Here is a 25,865-nt window from a genome sequence, read left to right as displayed (position 1 = left end):
TGAAAGAGATAAAGGTAACTGAGGAAGTGGTGGTTTTGGTACAGGTAGAAGAGGCTATCACTAATGTATTGAAAGTCAAAAATAAAGGGGAACCACTTAACAAACCTATAAAGGAACATCCTGGCCTCAAATGCTACAGATGTGGGAGCAATAACCATTTGGCCAACAGTCCATTCTGTACCGCACGCAATGCTCATTGCAAGAGGTGCAATAGAAGAGGACATTTAGCCAGAGTTTGTAGGGAAGGAGACAGCTGCCAAGTCAAAGCAGGTAAAGTCGAGAGCGATGAACAACAGAAGTTCATTTTTCAAGTGAAAAGTACATGTGATGGTTCTGTTCCAGATTACCCTAAATGTAAAATATTACTCAACAACAAATCTATAGAAATATTTGCGGACTCTTGTTCCCCCTTTACCTTGCTGAACGTGGAAGATTATAAGAAAATCTTGGGAGATCAAAGCACAGTAATAAATAAACCAGATATTACACCACAAGGTTACACCAAATATCCTATTCCCCTGGTGGGCATGCTGGAAGCACAAATAAACTTTAAAGGAAGGTCCACAGTAGGAAAAGCGTATCTGGTGAGTGAAGGATCTAACCTTTTGGGGTGGAAACACCAGAAGGAGCTTGGCATCATACTCGACCCAATAATAAGGAAAAGGTCATCCTAGTGGAAGATTCTAACCTGGGGAAGACTCTTTGTGACAAATTCCCGTGTCTATTTTCTGATGAACTGGGACTTTTGACAAAATACCAACATAAAATAAAGGTCAGACATGGCAGGTTTTATGGACAACAGGTTTGGCACCAAGTTCCCCTCCTTTTGAGACAGCCTCTGAAAGTTGAACTAAACAAACTGTGCCAATTTAGGGGTCATACAACCCATTGATTCATCTGAGTGGCTAGCACCCATCGTTATTGCTTCGAAAGCTAATTGGAAAGGCATCCGCCTTTGCATTGACTTACGCAGACTTAACGAGAATATTTGGGTTGAGAGATTCCCACTCCCCAATATAAATGAAATGCTGAGCACAATGGGAAAAGCCAAATTCTTCTCTGTTAATGATCTATCCATGGCTACTAACAGGTTGAACTCCACCCGGAGTCCAGACCCTTGACCGAATTCTCGTCCCGATTCGGCACGTTTATGTTCAGGAGGATGCCATTCGACCTTGCTTCAGCTGCTGCTGTTTTCCAAAAAATGATGCAGAAAGTGCTTGATGGCATTCTGAACAGAATGTGTTTCCAAGATGATGTTTTAGTCTATGTAGCTACTTAAGAAGAGCACGACACTGTGTTCAGGAAAGTATGTGCTACACTATCTGAGGCAGGGTTGACTGTGAAGTGGGACGATTGCAAGGTAAAAGTAAGAGAGGTAGATTACCTTGGGAATAAAATCTCACAGGAAGGGATCAGGCCTAAACACAGCTTAATTCAAGCACTGAAAGATGCACCATTCCCCTCAAATAAAGAAGAACTCAAGTCCTTTTTAGGCCTGATTGAGTATATGGCAAAGTTCATTCCATTGTTTTCTGAAAAATGTGAGAGGTTACGAGAACTTCTGAAGGCTAAACAAGAATTTAAGTGGGAGGAAAAACACTGTGAGATAGTAAACAGATTAAAACATGAAATCATTGAGTCACCTGCTCTTGGCCCCTTTGACCATAAAAAGAAAACTATTTTAAGCACTGATGCCTCAAACAAAGGTCTTGAAGCAACTCTATCACAGAAAGGGGAAGAGGGTGAGACCATCATAGCGTTTGCTTCCCGTGCCTTGAGTCAATCAGAACAGAATTATTCCGTAATCGAGAGAGAAGCCTTAGCATGTTACCGGGCCATTAATCATTTTTAATTTTTTCTTTAGGGGACAAAATTCACGGTCTTAACGGACCATAAACCATTAACGTACATTTTTTCAGCTAAACAAGTTCATTGCGAAACACCTAGAATAGCAAAATGGCTTCTGGGGTTAGATAATTTTTGCTTTAAAATTGAATACCTGCTGGGACAAGAAACGTGGTGGCAGATTACTTATCTAGGTCACCCCTCATGACTAACCACCAAGAGGATCCGTTGGATGCTCCCATCCTAGCCATCCAACTTCCTTCTATCACTAAGGCAGAATGGGAAGAAGGGATGAAGAAAGACTCTAAAAGGAATTCTCTAAAAAACGTAATAATCAATGGCTGGCCAAAGAAATGCAGTGATGTCATGGATGATATGAAGGAGTTTTGGGTGGTAAAACATGAACTAACCATCATTGACGACAAGGTTTATCGCAATAAGAAAATAGTCCCACCTGCCGCCCTCAGAGATCAAATAATATACCTTTCCCATGAGGGACACTTGGGAAGAAGTATTACCAAAACAAAAGTCAGGAATAGCTTTTGGTTCCCGAAACTGGACGCAATGGCAGAAGTGAAAGTCAAGGAGTGTATTAGTTGCGCTAGAAGCGTCAAAACTAAAATCTTGCGCAAAGTTCCCTTGTCTCCAATAGAAGTACCGGAAATACCATGGACAAAACTCGCTATGGACATAATTGGTCCTATGGAGGCTTTAGGGCCCTAAAAAAGATTTATGTTTGTTCTAGTAGATTACACCTCACACTGGGTAAATGTCAGATTCACATCTACCACTACAACCAATAATCTCATCACGTTTCTAAAATCTGTCTTCTCATTTGAAGGGATACCAGCGGTTCTAGTAACCGACAATGGGGTGCAGTTTACCTCTGAAGAAATGAAGACATTTCATAAGGACTTAAATATCAAGCACGAAAAAACTGCACTCTACTGTCCAAAAGCCAACGGCTTAGCGGAGAGGATAAACCGCATGATCAAAGAACATATCCAACTGGCGATCACCAATGGCTTTAACATAGATGATTCCCTTAGACATTGCATATGTGCCTATCAAACAGCACCTAACCTCGTCAGTGGAATCTCCCCTTTTGTAGCCCTAAGAGGAAGAGAGCCTGGCACAAAATTGAACCCCCTCTGGCTAGATGGGGGAAAAGCTGTGGCAAACAACAGTAGGGAGAGTCATCAGAAAGTCCAGCGACATCAAACCAGTTACAAAAATTGGTATAACCGAAAACATGGGGTGAAAGAACTTAACCTCAAAGTTAACAACTCAGTTGAGGTAAGGAAACCAACTCATGTACAGGTTGGGCAGAGCAAATTTTTTTTTCTCCTCAGAATGAATGGAGCACTGCGACAATGTGGTGCAGCTGGAGGATGGACATACTTGGAGCAGGGATAGACGTGCTATGACTAACTAGCTGTTTATAGATAACTCAATTTTCTGTTGCCTTGTTATATTTCATGGGTAAGGAGATGTGATGTAATCTTCCCCTCCTTCTTCTCCTTGGTATCTTCCTCCCACCCCTCCTTCTCCACACCTGTTAGTACGCCCGGGAGTTCATGTTAGAATGTTGGCAATGCTTGTATTCTGAGAGTGGATGACCAGAATAAACAGCACTTACCTGTTACTCCAGTCTATGAGTGAATCATTTATGGACTTACAACCGTATCTTCCTCCTGGCCGCTCCTAATATACCCTGATTGTTACAGACAAATCCTAGGCTACCAGAGTACATGTGGCCAAGGGAGACAAGCTTGATCACTTCCCCAGTCAGGGCAAAGTTAAAGTGCAGCATCACCTGCTCATCTAGTTCTTCTGTAGAAATGTCTTTCTTTGACCTTTACCTCCGTGATACACTAGGAGGCAGCTGCTCTCACTCTAGAAACACACTTTGAAAGCTTGGGTGCAAGAGAGATCAGGATCCTTAGATCTTTCAGGCAGGCAGGAGGAGGCATCTCGTTTTTGTCATTTTTCAAGCCCAATTGTGTTCAAAAGTCTCTTAAGTGGAAGCTTTTCTCATACTAGTTGCAAGCTAGTGATTTTTTAAAGGCTGTAAGAAAGTCCAAACACAATGTACCCTTCTTTTAGAGCATCTCCTCTGAATTTACTACAAGACAATCATAAAATTCTACAATCTGAGGCGGTTTCAAAGATGGCATAAGGCAAGTTCAGCTGTCTCCGAGCTCTGTCTGACAATTCTTGAGATGCAAAAACAAGGAGATGATGGATGGAGCGCTGACATTTTTAAGACACTCTTCCCCCAGTAATAGATCTGGGTTGAATCCATCATTGTTCTTTAGCTCACTTCGCCACCCCAGTTCAGACCCAGCTATATGCAAATTAGTCTTGACCCTGTGCCTCATGGGAACAGGCCATCCCGAACTGCAAAGCCTGGTCTTCCCTGGACAAGAAACATGCATCCTGGGGCCGGTTTCGGGGTAACACCCCTCATCAGCCAGATTGCTTGAATCCAGTAGCAAAGTGAGCAAGGGACCCAAGTCTGGGCATACCCTGCAACTTAGGGTGAACAAAGCAAACACAAGGAGATGATGGACAGAGCGCCAAAACTTTTCAGACACACCCAATCCGTGAGATGCTCCATTGAAAGGAGACTTTCCATTTTCCTACCAGGGGAAAACGTATGCAGATTGCTTCTGGGTCGAGGGCGCCTCTTGGGGTGACGGTAGATACTATGGTTAGAAGGTCAGCATCAAAAGACGATTTACATTAGAGCCATGCTTTATTATAAAATTGATACTGTTACAAAAAAACAGAGCAGTTTATATTCTAGGAATGTTCTTAACATCCTTTATATACTTCAGTTCTCTGAAATGTCTCTATTTACTGCCAAGCAGTAATACAACAAAAATACGTTTGTTCTACATTGTGACAACCACTGAACTTGTGCGTAGTTTTAACCGTGCACCCAAGCACTCTTTAGGAACTTGGACGCTGATCGCAATGGTGTAATCTGGACATAGTTTGGTTTATATGGAAAAGTAACAGTGCGAAACACTGCTTTGTATGTCTTTGCAGTAAGTGGGGTGTTACATGGGTGTTCCCATGCAACCAACCACCTATGTTTTTTTAAACTAAACCCTATCTACTAATAGTAGTCCCTAGGGTTTAGCAACAAAAATTAACAACATTGTAAAGCAGGGGTTAAAAGGAGAAATATTTTTATTTTTCCTTTCATTACGAACTTTCCAGGCGTTCTGCACTGTGCAGCATGCATACAAAGTAGGAAAAGGTTTTAAACTTTTCCTGCTTTTGTAATTTGCACAAGAAGGGTACCCTTACTGTATAAAACCTATGGTAGACTCAGGTACGCATCCTAGCACTATGGCGCTAAGGTGTGTGCCTGGCGCACGGCAGATGAAATCAGCACCAACACCAGGGAGAGGGAAGGGGAGTACCATCTCTCTGTGAATATGGCGTTCTCCTGCTCTCTCGCTTTCACACAGCGCAGCCTCTTTGGGTGCTGTGCTGCGTTTTGACAACTTTCAGAAACTGGGCCAAAGGGTATGTGTAACCCTTTTAACAGGACAACGGGAGTGGCTTTTTATCCCCGGAATCTTTAATGTTAACATTTACCAGAAGAGTTCAAATCTTGACTAATACTAATCGCCTGAGCTAAATTTTGTAATAATTCCGTGATTTTTAGCATACTGTTTTAGCATTTAAAAAAAAAATATTTATTGAAGGTTTATCATCATACAACACCATTATAAAACACAATACCATCATTCATCAAATATGTCTTCATTTATATCCCAACATGCCCTAATGCCCTCCCCCCTCAAATGGTGTGGGCATGTATCTTCCAAAGTAATGCATCGCATGATGTTCAGTTGTCAGTGATGCATTCTCGACTTATTGTAAATTCTAGATGTTACTCGTGTATTCCAAGTGCACTAGCTCTCATCATCCTTTTGTAGGTCTAACAAGGCCTGTACTAAGGTTTCCCACGCCCTTGCTTGTTCCAGGGCCTTTTCCTGACTTGAACGTTGAGAACTGTTGCAGCCGAATAGTGCTCTCACTTCTTGCCCATTTATATAGCTCCGCTCTCCAGCGCCTGTGTGACGGTCCCTCATTTGACTTCCAGTGCAGGGTGATTTCTCTCTTCGCTAATATGAGCCCTAGGTTTATAAATTTACTTGTTATCTTTGTTTTGGTTGTATGGGGAAACCAAAGCAGCACACACGTAGCCACATCGTAAGTCAGATCTATGCTCGTAACTTCATTCAAAAGTGCTCCCACTTCCATCCAATAGTTCCCTAGTCTTGGGCAGTCCCAGAGCATGTGCTCCAGTTCCACTCCCTCTTTCAAAAATCTGGGGCATGCTGCATCTTGCACCTGGTAATACCTCTGAATCTTCCCCGGTGTCAGATAAGCTCGGTGTATTATGAAAAACTGTATCAATTGTAATCGTGCATTCTGAGTGCCCTTCCATGCCCTTCTGAGGACATGCCCCCATGTTGTGTCTGGTATCGGTCGACCTATGCCTGCTTCCCATTTTGACTTTAGGTCAGCCAATGGTTGTAACCCCTCGTGCAGCAACCGAGACTGGAGGCACATAACCGCTTTGAAGGACCCCGCTGCCTTTACTACATACTGGCATGCCATTGTAGTCTTAGGTTCTACCTGCCCCTCCTTCCAATGCTTCCGAATCGCCGCTGTTACCGCAGCATGAATCAAGACGTCACCTCTCGGTAGGTCATATCTCTCCTGCAAGGCCTGAAAAGACAGCAGTTCTCCCTCCTCATATAAGTCCCCTATCATCTGGACTCCCAATTGCTCCCACTCCTCGAGAGCAGTCCAATCACTCCCATGTGGAAGTGCCGTCAGCACCACATAAGGATGCAAGACTCCCGCTTTACGTTGGCTACGGTTCCAGCATGACTTCAGAGTGCTCTCCTCCAGCGATAGATCCCTGGGGAGAAGTGCCTGTTGCAAGACTATATATGAAAGGATATGCCTTTGAATCCCTGTACCTCTCATATGGTCAGGGCCCCGAAACTCTGCAGCAATCGCCTGTGTGAGTACCTGCAGCTGTGCCGCTAAATAGTAAAGTTCGAAGTCCGGAACTGCTAGTCCCCCCTCCAGCTTCGGTCGCATTAGTTTTTCCAAAACTATTCGCTTCCTGCCAGTTCCCCATAAAAAGCCAATGACCATTGTCCTCAATTTCTTGAACATCAACGGTGGGATCCAAACAGACAGGGTCCGGAAGTAATAAAGCAGCCTTGGCAATGCCACCATTTTAAGTAAGGCTACCTCCCCATCACTGATAACGGGAGCGTGGACCAAAATGCCATGCTCCCCTTTAAGGCCCTTATGCAGCGTCCTATGTTCCCTTCCAGGACATCAGTAGCATCATGATAAATTAAGACCCCAAGATAAGTGAGGCACCTTGGCTCGGATGTATGACATTAGAACGCATACGTTTACCACAACCTACCATTACAACGCGGTCGTAACAACGAAAGTTGTTACCACGCATTGCGCTGGGGGGCGCAAAATTAAATAATTTTATTTACTATTCCAACACCAGTCCCCGTGGATAGTAGGGAAGGTGTTGGGATAGTAAATTAAATCATTTCCTATCCTTGAGCGCCCCCCCAGCGCAATGCGTGGTAACAACTTTCGTTGTTACGACCGCGTTGTAATGGTAGGTCGTGGTAACGCGCGCGTTGTAAGCGTTGCATACCCCTTGGCTCCCATTTTATCTCCTGGGGAAGGACTGAAATTACTTCACATGGTCGTACTGGAAGTAAGCATTTCTTACGCCAGTTCACTGTGAGTTCCGATAAAACTCCAAATCTAGTCAACAAAGTGATCGCACCTCGCAGTGCCCCTTCCGTGTTTTCTAAGTATAAGAGTAAGTCATCTGCATATAACGATATGCGTTGTGGTATCGCATGATGCCACAGTCCGTCAAAACTCAGTCCTAATCTCGCCTGCACTGCTAGCGGTTCTATTGCCAGCGCAAACAGCAGTGGGGTATTGGGTGGATATCAGTTTCCCCAGCCTCACTCTCGCCACTGCTGAAGAGTATCAAACTCTAAAACACTTCCCTAACAGCGCACCTAAGCGAAACCGCTCCAGTACTGTACCGAGGTATGTCCATTCTAGGCTATCGAAAGCATATTCAATGTCCACCGAAAGGACCGCCGGCATCTCGAGGTCATGATGGTCAGTCCCCATTATCCTTATGAGCCGCCGTAAATTCGAGGAAGTGTTTCTAGTTGGAATAAATCCAGCTTGGTTGGGATGTACCAGGGTGGTCATGTGAGGTAATAATCGGGTTGCCAGTATCCTACTCAGGATCTTATAGTCCATCGTCAGCATGGATAACGGTCTATAGGAAGTTACATCCTCCCCGTTTCGACCTGGTTTCAAAAAGGGGAATAATCAATGCCTCTCGCATGGAAGACGGCAACCAACCCAACTCTCTAGCCTCTTTATATACCTCAATTAGACCGGGAGCTAGCAGATCAATATACTGTGCATAAAATTCAACCGGTAAGCCGTCCACTCCCAGGGTTTTTTCCGGGCCATGTGCTTGATTGCACTTCAGATCTCAACTAATGTGATATCTCGTCCTAGGACGTCAGCCTGTTCCTCCTCTAAGTGCGGAAGCTGGAATTCTGCCAAGTGTTCATCTATTGCATCGTTCTCCACCCTCAAACTACACTGGTACAATAACTCATAATAGCCCAAGAACCGTGTCATGATCTCGTGTTGGGTGTACACTATAATACCTGTTTCTGTTTCCATGGCCAGAACAGGACAACCTCTCGGCGTCGGATCAGCCAGCCAGCCATGCTCCAGCCTTATTCCCCTCCGCATGTACCCTTGTCATATAAGTCTTATGATCGAAACTGCCCAATCTCTCTACTTCTGCCGCTGTTAGTTACTTCGCCTCCAGTAATTGTGTTTGTAAAGCTGGCTGCTCTGGCCGCTGTTGTTCTAACATCCTCAGTTTCTCTTTAGCTTTATCTACATCATTTAGCAACCCTTTCCTCCTTCCTGTATATTTGCTAATACAAAGCCCACGTATCACCACTTTGAAGGCGTCCCACTCTACTGCCCTAGAAGATGCTGGTCCCTCATTTTCCTCGAAATATTGTTCGATGCCCTCCTTTATCGCTGCCTGGTAGACCTGGTCTACCACCGTTTCAGGGCGTAAGCGCCATGTAGGTATTGATGATCTAGTCATCCACCAAGTGATAGATAACAATAGTGGATTGTGATCGGATATAGCCCTGGCCAAATATTCTGATCGTCCCACTATTGGGGCCACAGACTGGGAGCACAAAATCACATCTATTCGAACGTGGAGCTCATGCAGGCCCGAAAAAAGGAATAGTCCCTATCTCTCGGGTGCTGTCTACGCCAAATATCTATTAGGCCCCATCTTTCCTGCCAGTTCAATCTACTCTGTACTAGCTGGCACACCGGCGAATCAGCCAGCGGAGGATGTGATCTATCCAGCACAGTATCTGTGAGTGAGTTAAAATCACCACCTGCTAGTATCGGATTAGTCAAATAATATGCTAGGGCACCCGATATGTGCGCAAAAAAGTGTGCCTGATCTGTGTTTGGTGCGTATATACTGCAAAGAGTGACATCCCTCCCATACAATCGTCCCTCTACCGCCACATATCTGCCCTCAGGATACACAACATGTTGTATAGCTTGAAAAGGAAACCCAGTCCGCACCCATATCAGTGCTCTCCTAGCAAACGCCGAGTACGACGTACAGAAGATCTGACCCCTCCACTTACGCTGCAATGCTTGTCCCTCTGCTTTGGTGAGATGAGTCTCCCGTAAGAAGGCTATCTGGACTCCCCTCCTGACCAAATACGCATGGACTTTGTGACGCCTTGTCATTGTGTGTAAGCCTCGCACGTTCCAGGAAATACAAATCAATTCAGGTAACGTTCCCATCGCTAATGAACCACCTCCCCCTGACTGTTTCCAAGCATCTGTCCACACTAAATGTACCCATCCTCACATCAACATCCCCAACTTCCCCCCCCCTCCAACCCTCCAGAACAGGACCTAATATCAGTCTATCAGCCCTCATCCAAACCATAAAACCAAAACACTCAACTATATCCCGCAGTAGTCACTGCAGGTCTGCCTTATGGGAAAGTGGGGTTTGACTCTGGCCCGACAGGCAGCTATGCCAACCCACAGCACCAGTGCGCCATGATCCCGTATAGAAAGACCTCAACATTCGGACCCTTTTTGCATATAGTTATAAGACCACCATTTCCCTGACCCATTTAACTTCAATGCTCCATCATCAGGTGTATTCTCCTCCTGCTTTATGCATCTAACACACCATCAGCAGTCCCTGGTGTGATCTTCGGGCCTCGAACGCTGTACGTTTCTGACATTTTAGTTTCTGAACATGTTTTATGTCCTTCTGATTCAGTTTCCGGTGTTGATGGAGTCTTTTGCGCCCCAGAGAACGCCAACACTGCCTTCAGAGTTGCTTGCCGTTCTTCATCTGTTTGAGACGACGATGGTTTCTGCGACCCCTTTCTTCTTCGACGTATCCGCTGAGACTTACGCACTTGGGGAGCCCTTTGTAGAGCAGACTCACGGTGCCCCTTGCGGTCTGCGCCTGCTTTGTAAGTTTCCAGCCATGCCCAAGCGTCGTCAGGGGTATTGAAGAACTGCGTGGTGCCATTCACTAGGACCCTCAGTTTTGCTGAAAAAAGCAAAGAGTACTGAATCCCCTCGGCCCTGAGTTCCCTCTTGACCAACAGGAAAGATGCTCAGAGCTTCTGGGTTTCAAGCGTATAATCCGGGAATAAAGTCACCCTGCTGTTACCTACTGAAAAAGGCCCAGCATTGCGTGCTCTTTGGAGTAACAGATCCCTGTCTTTATAAAGGAGTAGCCTTGCAACCACTGGTGTCGGTGGACGGCCTGGCTGCGGAGGTCGTGCTGGGACTTGATGCGCCCGTTCGAGCATGAAGAACGTGGACAGTCCCTCCGGGGCTACTGTTGATTGCAACCAGGATTCGAGATAGCCGATCATATCGTCTCCCTCTTCTTTCTCCGGAAGACCCACTACGCGTATATTATTGCGCCTGTTTCTGCTTTCGGAATCTTCAGCCCTCTTTTCCAGGTCTTGTATACGTTTCAGAGCATTCGCCATCTTACCTTCGAGGACCGCGTGAGCTGAAGTCAGTTCTTGGAGCTTGTCTTTGGCTGTTTTCACTCTGTCCGGTAATTTAGAGTGATCCGCTCGCAATAACCCTAATACTGTCGCCACCTGAGCAATGTCCTGCTGTAGGGCTTCTCGTGACGCCAGGATAGCTTCTAAAATGCGATCTAACTGCTGTTGCAGATCTGCGGCCCCCTGTTTTGTCTGGTCCTGCACATCTGAATCCATGGTCCCCTCTGTTTTTCCCTTAGGTTTAACCATATTCAAGAGATCGCTACTATGATTCAGCAAGATCTATGAGTTCCTATACAGGGCGCAGCAGGCAGTGTTCGTTCTTTTACACGGATTACTAATTGTAGACCTTCACGAACAATGCACCAATGCGTTTCAAGTGAGCAGATCCCTGTTACGACCAAAGTATTTACGCTTTAGGCATCCCAGCCCTGACAATCAGTCACATATACACAGTTCCTGCTTCAGCACTCCTCAGGCACAGCCCGCTCACGTACGTTGCCAACGGGATTACCCCTTTTCCACCTTCATATCAGCCACCAGCTCAGGTCCAGGATTAGGTCAGCCTCATTTGTGACCCACAGTTTTCTGATGTCGCCATGCGATATGTATCAGCCAGGCTCACTGTGCTTCTCGCACTCAATCCATCTAGGACACCACCCCAGGCGATCCCCGCAGCAATCAAGACGCTCTGCACAGTCTCTTTTTAAGTATGCCACTGCATGCGTTGCTCGCAATTATCACTACTTTCCTTGCAGGGCCCCAGCTGATCCCCGTTGGCCTCGTCACCACACTTCGTGGGCCTTTAGCAGTCAAGGCCGCTTCTTAATTGTCAAGCCGCTTTCCAGCACCACTGATCGTGGTACCGCTCTCCCCAGTCGCACTTCAAATATCCTGCGCTGCCCCAGGCTTGCAGGACGCAGCTCTCCCGTGCCTCACGTCCACCTCCGCAGAGCGGGGCCCCAGGTCTACCGTGCCTCACTTTCCCGAGTCACTGTTGTTGGGTCAGCCCAGTGTGCGCCTCCTCCGCTCCTCGATCGCCGCTCCGCCACCCTCCCCAGGTATCAATGGCGCGATGGGGCCCAGACAGCTCGCGTCTCCGATCCCGATATCTCCTCCTCTTGGCGCTGTAAACCCCAGTCACCTGGCAGTCAGGGCTCGTCTCGCTCCACACCTGTCGATCAAAGCAGCAGTCTTTCGTGACAGACAATATGTGCTTCTCGCCTCAATAAGCAGCACCCCGCTGCATCGGGTCGATCCTCGCTCCGCTGATCGGCCGCCGCCAGAGCCAGGCCGCCGCCATTTTCAATGCCGCAGCTCGGATTCTTCCTCAGCGGCCTTAGCTCCCGTGAACGCCGCTCTCCTCTTGGCCGCCGGGGTGCACCAGCTCCGCATCCCTCGGCAAGTGCAGCCGTGTTCACCGAACTGGAGCTTTCGCAGTAATTACGGCTCAACAATATGCGGCACAGCGTTGTCGGGAGCCAGGGATGGTCGCCATTTTGGTTCTACCCTCCTCCAGATCGCCGTCGCATCTGTATAGACTTCACATAGTTCGGGGAGAGTTTCCAACTGTTCCCAGCCCTGCCGCCTCCTTTCCCTCACTCTTCCGAAAGCTTTCGGGCCGTAACAGCAGCTTTGATTTTCAATAGTTCAGGAGTAATTAGGGATAAGGCACGGAGCTCCGAGCTCACGCCGCCTCTCCCATCGGCTGCCAAGCCACGCCCCTGGCATACTGTTGTAGCATGTTCCTTATTTTGCTCTGCACTGTAAAAAATGCGTAAATGTTTACTAATTATCAAAAAGGTGGACTGTACTACGACATCAACACTGTGTTCAATGCAAATACATCCTGGCCATATTTCTAGATATGTGTCAGTATGATTATGGTAATAAATAAATATATGCCGCAAGACATATTCATGTTTTTTTCTGAATAGTTTTAACACTATAGAGATACATAATCCAGTAAATCTAGCTGAAAAGCATGGGGGAACCACATACAAAGATTCAACCACCTACATCGTGATGTAGAAATGGCCAGAGGTTGCATGGTCCTACTCCTATTATTGTGCTTGCAACCTAAGCAGACTGTTGTAGAAACCCTCTAATTTACTCAATGTAACTACTTTCCTTTTGAGTTAAAACAGGCCTTTTCCAGATTTGAATACATTGTTATAGATCAGTTCTATTCACAAACAGTTCCTACATAAGTGGAGCACAAGCATTAGAGTTTCTGAATTTCTGCATGCAAAATTGGCAGTTGGTTCACCATCCAGTTTTGTTTGCAGGAGTATTATTTGCACGTGCATAAATTCTGCTTTGTGTGCAGATTTTTTGCTTTCTTAAGCAGCACCTAGTATTGTATTCGTAGGGTGTGGCCAGGGTATTTTAATGATATGATAGGACTGTGCAATGCAAACGAGGTGAACACTTGCGCAGTCACATATTTTTAGCATTCTCAAATATTTGGAATACCATTGCTGCCATTATATGCACTAGCATCTGTATGATCCAGCTTTAGGTGGTGGTGCTGTAAGCTTGAGAAAGTACAATACAATTCCCCAACTTCACGTGGGATTTGAAGAATGAGGTGCTACTTCTCGTAAACTAATTTTCAGTGAAAATGTATTTGCAATTTTTTTTAAATATCACATGCTTATGCATGACGATTTTCCAATCAATCAGTGAATTTTAGATGCAGGGGATTTCGGCCAAGGCTAAGTCAGCGGAGCGGAGGTTTCTCTTGCAGGGCGTAGAAGGAGATTCATTTGTTGAGGTATTAGGGCCTGGTGTTGTGGAGGGCTTTGTAGGCGTGTGTGAGTTGCTTGAAAGTCACTCTTTTTTCGACAGGGAGCTAGTGGAGGTCTCGTAGGTGCTGGGTGATGTGGTCTTGTCGTGGGATGCTGAGGACTAGTCTGGCTGTGGCATTCTGGGTGGTCTGTAGTTTGTGGAGTAGAGATTTGTTGATTACGGCATAGAGGGCGTTCCCGTAGTCCAGTCTGCTGGTGATGAGTGTATGGGTGACGGTCTTCCTGGAATCGGGGAGGGGGGCCATTTGAAGGTCTTGCGGAGTATGCAGAGGGTGTTGAAGCATGTGGAGGATACAGCTTTGATCTGTCGGTTCATGGTGAGGGAGGAGTAGAGTATGATGGCGAGGTTGCGGGTGTGGTCCGTGGGAGTGGGAGGGATGTTAAGGGTGGGGGCCACCAGGTGTCATCCCATGCAGTGGGGGAGGATCCGAGGATGAGAACTTCCATTTTCTTGGAGTTGAGCTTTAGGCAGCTGCTACTCATCCAGGTTGCGAGGTCCTTCATTCCTTCTTGGATGTTGTGCCTGGCAATGTCAGGTTCCTTGGTGAGGGAGAGGATGAGCTGGGTGTCGTCAGCGTAGAATACTATGCTGCGTCCATGTTTTCTGATAATGGTTGTGAGCGGGGTCATGTAGATGTTGAAGAGCATGGGCTGAGGGAGGATCCTTGGGGTACTCTGCATCTGATCTCTGTAGGTTATGGACGGAAGGGCGGTAGTCTAATTCTTTGAGTTAAGCCAGCGACGAAGGAGGGGATCCAGTTTAGGGTACTTTCCTGTATGCTGGCGTCGTGGAGTCTGGCAGCTAGTGTGCGGTGGGAGACAGTGCCGAAGGCTGCCGAGAGGTCTAGTAGAATGAGGGCTGCAGTGTGGCCTTGGTCGAGGAGTGTGTGGATGCCATCCATGGCGACTAGGAGGACGGTCTTGTTGCTGTGGTTGCTGCAGAAGCTGGATTGAGATGTTGTGGATGTTGGATTCTATGAAGTTTGTTAGCTAGATGTTGATGATCTTCTCTGTAACTTTGGCGGGGAAGGGGAGGAGGGAGATGGTCCTGTAGTTCTTGAAGTCTGTCAGGTCTTCGGAGGTCTTCTTGAGGAGGGGTTTGACTTCTGCGCGTTTCCAGTCATGGGGGAATGAGCCTGTTTCGAGGGTGCAGTTGATTGTCTGTCGTAATTCTGGTGCGATGGCAGAGGCGACCCTGTGGAAGATGTGCGGCAGGCAGGGGTTAGTGGGTGCTCCAGAGTGTATGCTCCTCATGGTCTTTGTGGTGTCTTCTGTGGTGACAGGGGAGTTGCTGGTGGAAGGTGTTGGGTCGGTCCCTTACTTCAGTATGTCAAAGTTTCCACAATGTTAAGGCTTTGCATATACAGCGTTTAAGAAACTATGCCTATGTTAAAAGTGAATATGAACTGTCAGGTTGAAGATACCATGCAACCAGAGCCTCAACTGTCAACCATGAAACAAGCATTGGCATAGCCAATTGACCTCGCCTTTGTGACCTTATAGGTGTTTAGCCAGAGCTGTTGGCTTTGCCGATGTCTTTAAGCTATGTTGTAGAGCAACATGGCTGCTGTGCAGCATGTTGAAAAGTTATAATTAAAAAGTACTTTAAGCATTTTTGTTACCTTTTATATAACCAAGAAGATATTATGTACAACTGAACAACCTGATTAAAAACCATATTATCATCATAAAAAATTTCTCGAGTTTTTTTTGTCCTTGAAATCCTGGCAACTTTTTCCTGCTTGTTCTAATGCCTGTTTGTTAACGTTTTTTTTATTGCTGTGGGGGGAGACATAAACAGCACTGGTAGTGAGGTGGTGCTGTATTGGTGAAGAGCTGGTCCTGTGCTAATGCAGAGCTGGTGCTGCATTGGTGCTCAGACGGTGCAGCGCTGGTGCAGTGCTGGTTATAAGGTGGTGCTGTTCTGAGACTGTGATGCTGAGGTGGTACTGTGTTGGTGGTTGGATGGTGGTGCACAGGTGCGGCTGAGTGATGCAGAAGGCAGTGCTGAGTTGGTGCTGAGGTGGTGTTGAACTGATGTAATGGTGCTGAGGTGGTGCTGGGCTAATGCTGTAGTAGTGCTATGCTGGTGCTGAGTGATGCTGAGGTCATTACACGTTGAACTGCATCCTCAGCCAGGAATGAAAGGGACAAATGTAGCATTTCTGAAACCTGCCTCAGCCTTTCGGCCTCTGTGTCTGCCTTTTAAGATGCAGTGTTTTTTTTCATGTATTTGCATTTTATATTCTTTGTAGAGTTGTGTTCCTCCTGAGAAACGATATCACGCTATCTAAATGTATAGCTGAGAGTTAGCATATAGCTGAAAGTCTATGTCAGAAGGGGTGTGGAGGTGAGGGTCTGAAGCCCCTGCGGCCACTCCCGACCCAAGGGACAGAGGTGCTGCTCAGGACCCCCAAACAACTGTAACTTGGAAAACGAGGACTATGATTGATGCATGGTGTCGTAGAGGTGAGATGTCGGTGCTGAGGTTGCCACGGGAGAAGCGAGGCATTGAGTCCATGAGGGGCGGAGGCATTGAATCCAGGACAGGGGAAGTTAGGTGGCATCGGTGGTGAGGCGTTGGTTCCAGTGAGGCGGTGTGAAGTCAAAGAGTTTGTTAAGATACGCTTGTCAGTTATCGTCTCCACGATAACGTGATGCCGGCACTAGCAGTGATGGCGTAGCTGCAAGCGCTGGCGTCGAGAATGTCAATAACTGCAGGTGTCAGCAGGCGTTGAAGGGCATCAGAGTGAAGTGCAGATGGGGTGGTGCATTGTGCACTTCACTAGTGGTGTCTCTTGCTTTGGTGCATGTCGCAGCATCACTGTCTGCACCGCCAACGGCATCTGAGTTGCTTTTCTTGATTAGCACCACCCACACAATTCTAAAGGCCCAGGAACTGGAATTGGCACCCTTTTGAATGCAGGATGCCACACAGGAATACAGGTGCTAGTCAGTGGGTTGCAGGTGAAGTCTTTGTGTCCCTGAGACTTCAGAACAGGAGGCCAGCACATACAAGCCCTTGGAGAGTCTTTTAGGCAGGTTCACAGCAATGGTCCAGTCTTTGCCCTTTCCTTGGCAGAAGCAGCAATTGTAGACCAACTCAGCAAAACACAAACGGACAGTACTCCTCCTCACAGATCTCCAGCTCTTCTACTTAGCAAAGGTTACTATTAATTCCAAAGTGAGGATCGGGGCTGTAGCTTGGTTGTATGTAGTGCTTAAAGAGCAATATGTTCCTTGAAATGGAATGATATTTACCTCAAAATGGTATCATACATTCCTTGTAACGGCATCGCCTCCTTACTTTTGCAATATCATTGTCCCAGGAACAGCACTGACTTTCTATGGGTCGATCTCGAATGGCAAGCGGAACTTACTCCCCAGAATTCCGGACAAGAACTGAGTCCTCGACTTGGATATGCCTCTGTCTGGTTCTTCTCCTCCTTGACCTTTAGCCGTTCTTCATTTTGTGTTGGCGTGAAGCCTCTGCTGCTACATCTCTAACTGATGACAGCTTCCCAATATGAGGAATGTTGTCACCCACCACCTTATTCATAAACAGAGTGCTGAGGCTTACCCTAGTCAAAGCATGTGAAGTGAACCGTTATTCTTGAAGGAAAGCATATAGGGCACATTCCATATTCACATTTTTGGCCAGTGCAATCCTCCGAACATTATTCAAGGTTTACATGACGTGTTTGGCCTCCCCATTCGACTCCTCAAGACCTGGCTCTTCGAACAGTAGCAGCATATCCCCCACCCCTTAGCTCCTTGAGACCCTCACGGGTATGTAGTGCGCTTTACAAATGCTTGATTGGTTGATTGGGGCCATCAGGGTGTTATCCTCCAGTGACGAATACCCCTGGATGTCATGTAGTCAGCAAACCCCTGACTGGAGAATGGGGCACTGTTATCTGTCCGGAGCTCACTCAGAAAGCCACAAGTAGACATAACCATCTATACTCTTGGTATGGTCTGTTTGGCAGTCATGGACTCAAGAATCTCGACTTCAGGATATTTCCAGTCACCGATTATTACCAGCATGTGCCGGCCATTTGGTAGGCTTCCAAAGTCAGCACTTGCACAGTGCCATGAAAATGGAGGAGTACGTTCTGTGATCAGAGGTGCAGGCAGGTCTGCAGGACCAGCAGTTTGTCATAGGGGGAATTGTAGCACTCTACGTTCCACCTAGTCTTCAAGCCCCGGGAAACAGATTTTGCATCTGAGCCTGTATTTTGTTTTGACTACTCCTTGGTGGGCAGTTTGAGCTACATCTACTACTTATTGTTATAGTTTTGCAGGTGTCACCAACCTGGGACCTCTCACTAGGAACCCTGCGGGAGAAACAGTAGGTTCATGATGGGCATTATGTTATGTTATGAGGCACTTATTGAGCGCACGTACACCAAAAAATGTCTCTTGTCGCAAATGTAATAGAGGCTTTTGCAGCAAGAAGAGATTAGCCGTAGGCTTGTCTAAACAGCCAGGTTTTTAAAAGTTTCCTAAACCCCACAAAGTTGGCTGTAGACCTTACATCAGAGGGGAGTTTGTTCCAAATGTGGGGAGCAATCAGTGAAAATCTAGCCCCACCTAGTCTTTTTCTTTCACTTCTTGGAACAGTCAATAGATCCAGGTAGGCTGATCTGAGCTGACGATTAGGGGTGTAATGCGGAATTCTAGAGACATAAAAGCCTGACTTTAGCCATGGAGAGATTTAAAAATAATACATCCTGGGCTACCGGGAACCAATGTAGCTTTTCCATCAGGGGTTGGTGTGGCAATTTTTAAGCTTATGATAGACCAGCCAGGTTGCCTGGATTTGTGCTATTTGCAGTCTGTGAATTAGGCCAATAGGGAGTCCCAGGAGGCGACCATTTGCATAGTCTATTCGGGATACTACTAAAGTTATGATAATTTGGATGACTGCTTCAAGTGGAAGTATCCAGAAGTTGGAGAAAGCATGAGGATGTCACTGCTCCTACCTGGGATTTCATAGCAAGATCCTCATCAATGAGGATTCCAAAGCTTTTAACCACTTTCTTGGACGTAGGGGTTAATCCCATCTCAGAAAGTCAAAAGGAGGGATTCCATTGGTGGAGTTTATTTTTTGCTAACAACAATCTGTTTTTTCGGAGTTCTACTTTGATGATGGCAGTTCATCCAATCCTGAATATGTAGCATAGTATGTTGAAAAAGTTCTCTGGATTCCATGGTATTCTCAGTGGTAAAACTCAGGTGCATATCATCAACATAGTTGTATATTTGCACGTTCTGCTGCTGAGAGAGTGGGAGCATATAAAGATTAAAAGGAGGAGGGGATAGGGAGGAGTCCAGAGTCACTCCGCAGTTTAATTAAACCGTTGATGAACATACAGGAAAAAGACAGACCAATTGAGAGCGGTGTTTAAGGAAAGATTCCTTCCAGTCAAGGGCAGTACTTTGCAGGTCCTGACAAGGTCGATCAGAATAGTGTGATCTATCGTGCCAAAAACCGCTGATAGATTTAATAGGACCAGTGCCTATGTGGTACCTCTATCAGCTTCTTTCCTCATGTCATCCATAACAAGAAGGACTTTCTCAGTGGAATGAGCTGGCTCAAAGCCAGCCTATTGAATATAAACATAACACAATGTATATTTGTAAAGCGCAGAGTCACCCAAGGGTATCTTGCCGCTGAATAACAGATGTTTGCTGTTACCCAACTCAATGGTACTCATTTCATCAACCTCAGAAAGATGAAAGACCGAGTTGACCCAACCGGATTTGAACCTGTGACCATTAAGTCAAACACAGTCCCATACAATGGACACATTAGTTCACTAAGCCACCAGACCCGGGCAAGTTAGACTCCTCCAGAAAGGAGCATAGAGGCTGAGTAACATGAGTCGCTAATAATTTTGCCAAATAGGGGAGTAGTTAGATTGCCATAAACTTTTTCAAATTAGCAGGGTCCTCTCCAGGTTTTTTTAAGGAAAGTATGACATCCTCCTTAAAAGAGTGTGGGACCGTACCCTGACTCAGGAATTGATTAAGAAGGGAGAGGGCTATGTTGGGAAAGCAGGAGAAAATGATTTTTAAAATCCGAGGGAGGCCGATATTGTTAGAAGACCCTTATTTAACTTTGGCCATCAAGTCAATAAGACAATCTTTACTAATGTCTGGAAAAACTGAGAGTGCCATGGGGTTACTGTCTTCTAATGGATTTTCAGTGTTTAAGGAGCTGGAGGGAATGCTGTCTTATCACTTTTTTTTTTTAAATGAATTTAAGGCATTACATTTCTTTTGAGTCGGAACCACCGGTAGAGTTACTGTATCCAGATTGGATAATTCTCTAACAGTCTCAAATATAACCTTAGTTTTATTATCTGAGTTATACATTTTATTTGAAAAGAAAGTAGATTTTGCCTGTAAAATTAGTCTTTGATAAGTTTTTCATCATTGAACAAAAACTCCCTAATTTTCAGGCAGATAGGAATTTCGCCATATCCATTCTGCTTGTCGAAGTTCACGTTTTGCAGACTTTAAATCATCCAAGAATCATTTAGATGCTTCACGAAGTTGAGATTTTTTTGTTTTCTGAACAGGGGCATGAACGTTACTTGTTACTGTTAGCCAGTCTGTTATTACCTACTCAGGAACGTCCAGAATCTCAGTATGAGTAGGTAGGGAGTGTGCCAATGTATCACAGAGCGAGTTAAGATTTGTTTGATTCCAATTTCTAGAAGAGGTCCCCGGACATGAAGGGGGGTTTCAGCCAGAAAAAGTCTTTCAAAATAAACTTAATACAGTGATGGTCAGACTATATGCAAGGAGAGACAGTAAGATTCAAAATAGTTAAATTGTAAGACCAGACCTGGTTTAAGGTATGAGGCTGATGTTGCTCATGCTTTCCAGGAGGTTGGTGGAGTTGCTGGGGTCATCAAGGTGGAAGTTGTAGTCCCCTATGAAGATATAGTGTTCTAAGTTGATTGCGAGCAGGGCGATGAGTTCTGGGATGGAGTTGCAGAAGCTGGAGTGTGGTCCTGGCAGTCTGTAGGCAAGGGTACCTCTGATGGTGTTTTTTCCATCTGTGTGGAGTTGGAAATTGAGGTGTTCCATTACCGATTTTGGGTCATCAGGGGATGTCATGCAGCAGACTGTGTCCCTGTAGATGATGGCTATATTGCCTCTGTGCTTGTAGGTTCAGTCCCAGTGTGTTATCCTGTAACCTTCGGGGTGGTGGGGGTGATATCTGGTGAACAGGTGGGGTTTAGCCAAGTTTCTATGAGGAAGATGTGGTCCGGGGTGAGGGAGGAGTTTGTGTCTCAGACCTTCTTGGCATGTTTCCTGAGTGAACGCACATTGAGTAGGATTCACTGGCGTTGTGACGTGGTGGTCTCAGTTGATGTCACAGGTGAGGCCATGTTTGTGGTGTCACTGGTGTCATTGACTTCTTCGTTCTGAAGGGGAGGTGGCAGTGTCAACAGGAGAACGGTCCTCTGGTGGTACATAGAGATGTGTGGGGGCAGGGTTTGCTGGTGCATCCTGGGTCCATGGCTCGGAGGTCAGCGGCGCTGCATCACTGTTGGGTGGAAGGGCCAGGGGTTCTGGTGCTAAGCACGGTCCAGACTGGCTTGCCTTTGGTGCATCAGCTCCACAACTAAGCTGCAGCCTCCATTAAGTAGGTCCCGGGAGGAAGCAGGGGCGCTGGGAGACAGTGGGCGGGGCTAGGCAGGAGGTGGAAAAACGAGACAAGCTGGAGCAGCAAATGGGAAAGAAGTGAAAAAAACGAGGCAAAAGTAGGAGGAAGCACATAAAAAACAAGGAAAAAGCAGTGAAACAATGAGGCAGAAATCAGGAGTAAGCACTTAGAAAAACAAGGAAAAGGCAGTGTAAAAATGAGGCAGAAAGCAGGTGGAGGCACTTAGAAAAACACAGGGAAAGGAGGGAGAAAGCAGTAAAAATGAGGCAGAAAGCAGGAGGATGCACTTTGAAAAATGGGGAGACAGGAAGGAAAAAGCAGTAAAACAAGGCAAAAGCAGGAGAGAGCAATGCAGAAGCACGGGAGCGCTGGACCTGGGACCTGAGATTTATTTCCATGCCCCACTAAGGAGTAGGGAGGGAGCTGACCCCGAATGTAGAGTACGTCTGAAGGAGAGGAACTGTGAGGCATATGTACAAGCCTCTATCGCTACCACGACGTCACTTCCAGTGACGTTGTTGTGGCGATAAGACCAGGAAAACCCTGGTCTTAAGTTGTCAAAACTATGAGAAATGCTTTCTTTCTCCTTGTTTCATTCTTTTTCCATGTGTGCTGCCCTGTGCAGCATACATGGAAAAAGCAAAATGCCATGGTTTGTTTAGGTACAGGAAGGTGTCCCTTCCTGTTCATAAACAAGCCATGCCTTCCCTGGACCGGTAACAAGCTTCCGAGGACCGGTTTCTGGCATTCCAGCCGTTTTCAGCCCGGCTTGCTTGAATCCAGTGGTGTGGAGTGCATGGGACTCACGTCTGAGCATACCAATCCCACTCGGGGTGACAAATGCAAAAACCACAGTTGATGGACAGAATGCAGAACAATGTCATACATTCACCCCAGTACAGAGATCTGGGCCTAAATCCATCGTTTGTTTGCACTCCACACCATCCCAGTTCAGACATGGCGATATGCAAATCAGTCTGACCCTGTGCCTCATGGGAACAGTCCAGCCCGAACTGCCAAGCCATGCCTTCCAGAATGCAGAACAATGTCATACATTCACCCCAGTACAGAGATCTGGGCCTAAAGCCTTTCAGCATTAGGAGGTAGTGCATTGAACGTGAAGAGTACAACGTTTGCAGCAGTAAATCCTCTTCGTTGGCATCTCTGTGCATGTTGACCTTATGGAATGAGGCAGCCCTACCAAGGACCACTTGTTAGAAGGTAGTGTTATCTGGTGGTGAGGGACAGGCGGGGTCTGTGTCCCCTTGTGGGTCCACATCATGAGAATCCCATGTGTCTACATATGGGGGCAAGTCATTAGGATCCCCATGTGTTGATCCCCAAAACCAGAGTGTGATGACCCCTGTGGTGTTTAGAGAACGGGTAGAGTGGGGAGGGTGGGGTTTGAGGCCAGGGAGAAGATAAGAAGTGGAGAAGTGGCTAAGGCTGTGGAAAAGGGCTGGTAGCCTTGCTGTGCAGCGTTCCCTGTTTGATGGTGGTAGAGCTTCTAGAGCCTCCTCAAATTGAGCTATCTTTTATATGCCTGCATTTAGTGTGTTGATGACTTGGTGACGATGAGCCCCATGTGCGTTTGGATTATGATGTGTCGCTGACAGGCGCCAAGTTCATCCTGCAGCTCCTGAAGGACAGGTTCCACAGAGCAAACGTAACATGTTGGTTTCGGAGCCAAAAGATTTAGTGCGGGTGCATGGGGCATTGACACCAAGCAGATTTTCAACGTAGAAGGCTTCAACTCTGAAGGAAGTTTTGATGCTGAGGTGGAAGCAGTCAACATTGAGTGTGTCAGCTTCATGATTTTCTTTGGCGCAGAGACGTGGATCAGCGCGGGGTACGAAGCATAAGTTCCATGCCAACCAGGGCCCGAATGCAGTGGCAGCTCTGAAGGCTGTCTCCAAGCCTCAAGTACAGCTGTCTGGCTTTTGGTTGGGGCCTTACTCAGAGAGCAATGGAGTAGGGGAGGAGGGACTTTACATATGAACAGTTGAGCAGGTGGGAGGTCTTCAATCTTGAATCGATGTCAGAATATTCTTTGGGGAAGAAGGCCTCCTTGTCGGTTGCCAAAAGCTCCGACTGATGTTCCCCCTCAGGGTCCTCAGTGTCAAAGGGGTCTGGGGTGTCGTCTCAACCTTTGTGCGACATTTCCATTCTACAAGCCTAACGGTATCGAAGAGTCTTCTTCGACCGGAAGGAGTGGCATGCATCACAGGAGGCCTCGTTGTGCTTGGACGAGAGACAGAGGTTACAGACCTGATGTAGATCGGCCCAGGGGTATTTCAGGCATTTTTTTCATCACAGGGGAGGCATGGTTTGACAGAATAAAACAGAGGGGAGAGGCGAAGAGCGAGACCCTTTGAGGTTTAAAGTTGACCACATGCCCATTCAATCGAGCTGGGTGAGTCAAGATGATGCAAGAAAGGAAAACCATGATAGCAAAACAATACCAACAGAAGGGAGAGGAACCAAGCAGAACATTGTGACGGCGTTGATCAAGAGCTCGGTAACACACATACAAACCCGCTGATGGTAAAAAAAACAACCTTAATAATGGTGCTAATGACCATGCATATTACCAGCAAGAGGTGGAGTGACACTACCTCGTGACTCGAGAAGAATTCTTCAAAATAAAACAACTGGCACATATTCGAACCCAATGCTAGATGGCAGGAGTATGCACAGCATGTGTATCTACAATCACACATGCCTCAAACAATATGGAATATGTTACTTACCCTGTAAGCATTCATTCATAGAGTATAGTGCTTCAGATTCATATTTTTAGCATACTCCTGCCATATAGTGTTGGGCTCAGACGTTTGCAACTTGTTTTTCTTTGAAGAAGTCTTTCAAGTCATGAGGTATTGTGACTCCTCCAACAGTCTGTATTACGCATGTTCATCGGCTCCTTTGTTAGATTGTTTTTCGGGTCATCAAGTGGGGCGCAATATAGGTCTCAGAAAATTATTCCCATGTTCAACCCTTGGTAGCTTGGCTGCGAGCAGGCATGCTTAACTTCAAAGAAAGGTATGTAAAGCATTTAAAAAACCTGTGCAGTAAATAATTAAGACACCATACACATTCAAAATCCAACACCATTTTATACAAATAGTAAATATTTTATCTTTAAAATGACACCAAACGCAAATAATCCAATGTAGGGAACCGGAGATATGAATTTTAAAATATTTAGCACTATATAGCACATAGAAACTGATAACACCTATTGGGATATCTGGTCGTGCTAGACCAGGACAAGTCAAAGTTTCAGACCCACCACCCTTAGCAGTAGGTCTCGGTCAAAGTTTTTGCCTTTGGACTTAGAAACTTTAAACTTTTCTGGAGCTTTTTTCCTGGGTCCCTCCAAGCTCTCAGCCAGTCTGGATTCTGTGAGGGTTCGCCGGCTTGCCTTGCGACGAGCTCCAGTTCAAATTTATGGAAGTCAAACCTCCGGAGCTTTCCAGGAGGACAAACCAGGAATCCAGGCCTGCTCACGGTTGATGGTGGGCAGCTTGACTCTCACAGTTGGTCCCGGTTACCTCTCCTACATTTGAACTTAGAAACTTTTACTGATATTTTCTTCAGGGGTCCCTCAATGCTCTTCACCAGGCCACTTCTGGGAGAGTTTCCTGGTTAGGGTTTCAGCCAACTCCCGGTCAATCTTTGGAAGTCGGACTTCCGGAGCTTTTCAGCGTGACAAACCTGGAGGGCAGGCCGGCTAGCGGTTGAGGGAAGTCAGCTTGGTTGGCAAGGTCGAGTAGGTACACTTATGGAGCTTTTTTCCAAAGTTGCTCTAAATTTCTCCAAACTTCTGGAATTTCTTTCTGAAGTTCCTTTGAGGGTCCCAAAGAGTCCAAATCTTACTCCAAGGATCTAGAAGTTCCAAGATGGTCCTTGAAAGTTTGGGATTTCAGTTCCCACAATCCACTTGGACAAAACACTTACAAATCCACTGTGGATGTGAATAAAAGGTAAACCCCAAATCATGTCCTTTTATTTTACCCCACACATCCACCAAACCATGACCTCGGGTTAAATCATAAAGTGCTTTAAAACATTTGGGTTTCCGTCCAACATATTTCTGAGGGCCCTCTAATAAGGACTGATTCGACAAATTGATATTGATATCCCCACATATTATCAAAGGAGATGGCCATACGGCTAATTCTGTATTTAAATCATACAAAACCCCAGGATTATCCATATTAGACCCATACACAGTGCAAAGCGTAAAATGATAACCTTTCACCCCACATTCCACGATAACCCACCAACCAAACTTATCCGCCAGCCTCC

At 46.2% G+C, this 25,865-nt stretch overlaps 1 protein-coding gene across 1 annotated transcript in view; it reads right to left on the bottom strand.

The window, feature by feature from the left end:
* Positions 1-25,865, bottom strand: part of LOC147669087 (phosphatidylcholine-sterol acyltransferase-like) — a 127,080-nt gene that overhangs the window by 6,755 nt on the left and 94,460 nt on the right. The window lies entirely within an intron of this gene.

The sequence above is a fragment of the Lissotriton vulgaris genome, unplaced genomic scaffold (assembly GCF_964263255.1).
Source record: "Lissotriton vulgaris unplaced genomic scaffold, aLisVul1.2 SCAFFOLD_2385, whole genome shotgun sequence".
Lineage (NCBI taxonomy): Eukaryota > Metazoa > Chordata > Amphibia > Caudata > Salamandridae > Lissotriton > Lissotriton vulgaris.
This window is presented reverse-complemented; position numbering and strand designations above follow the sequence as displayed.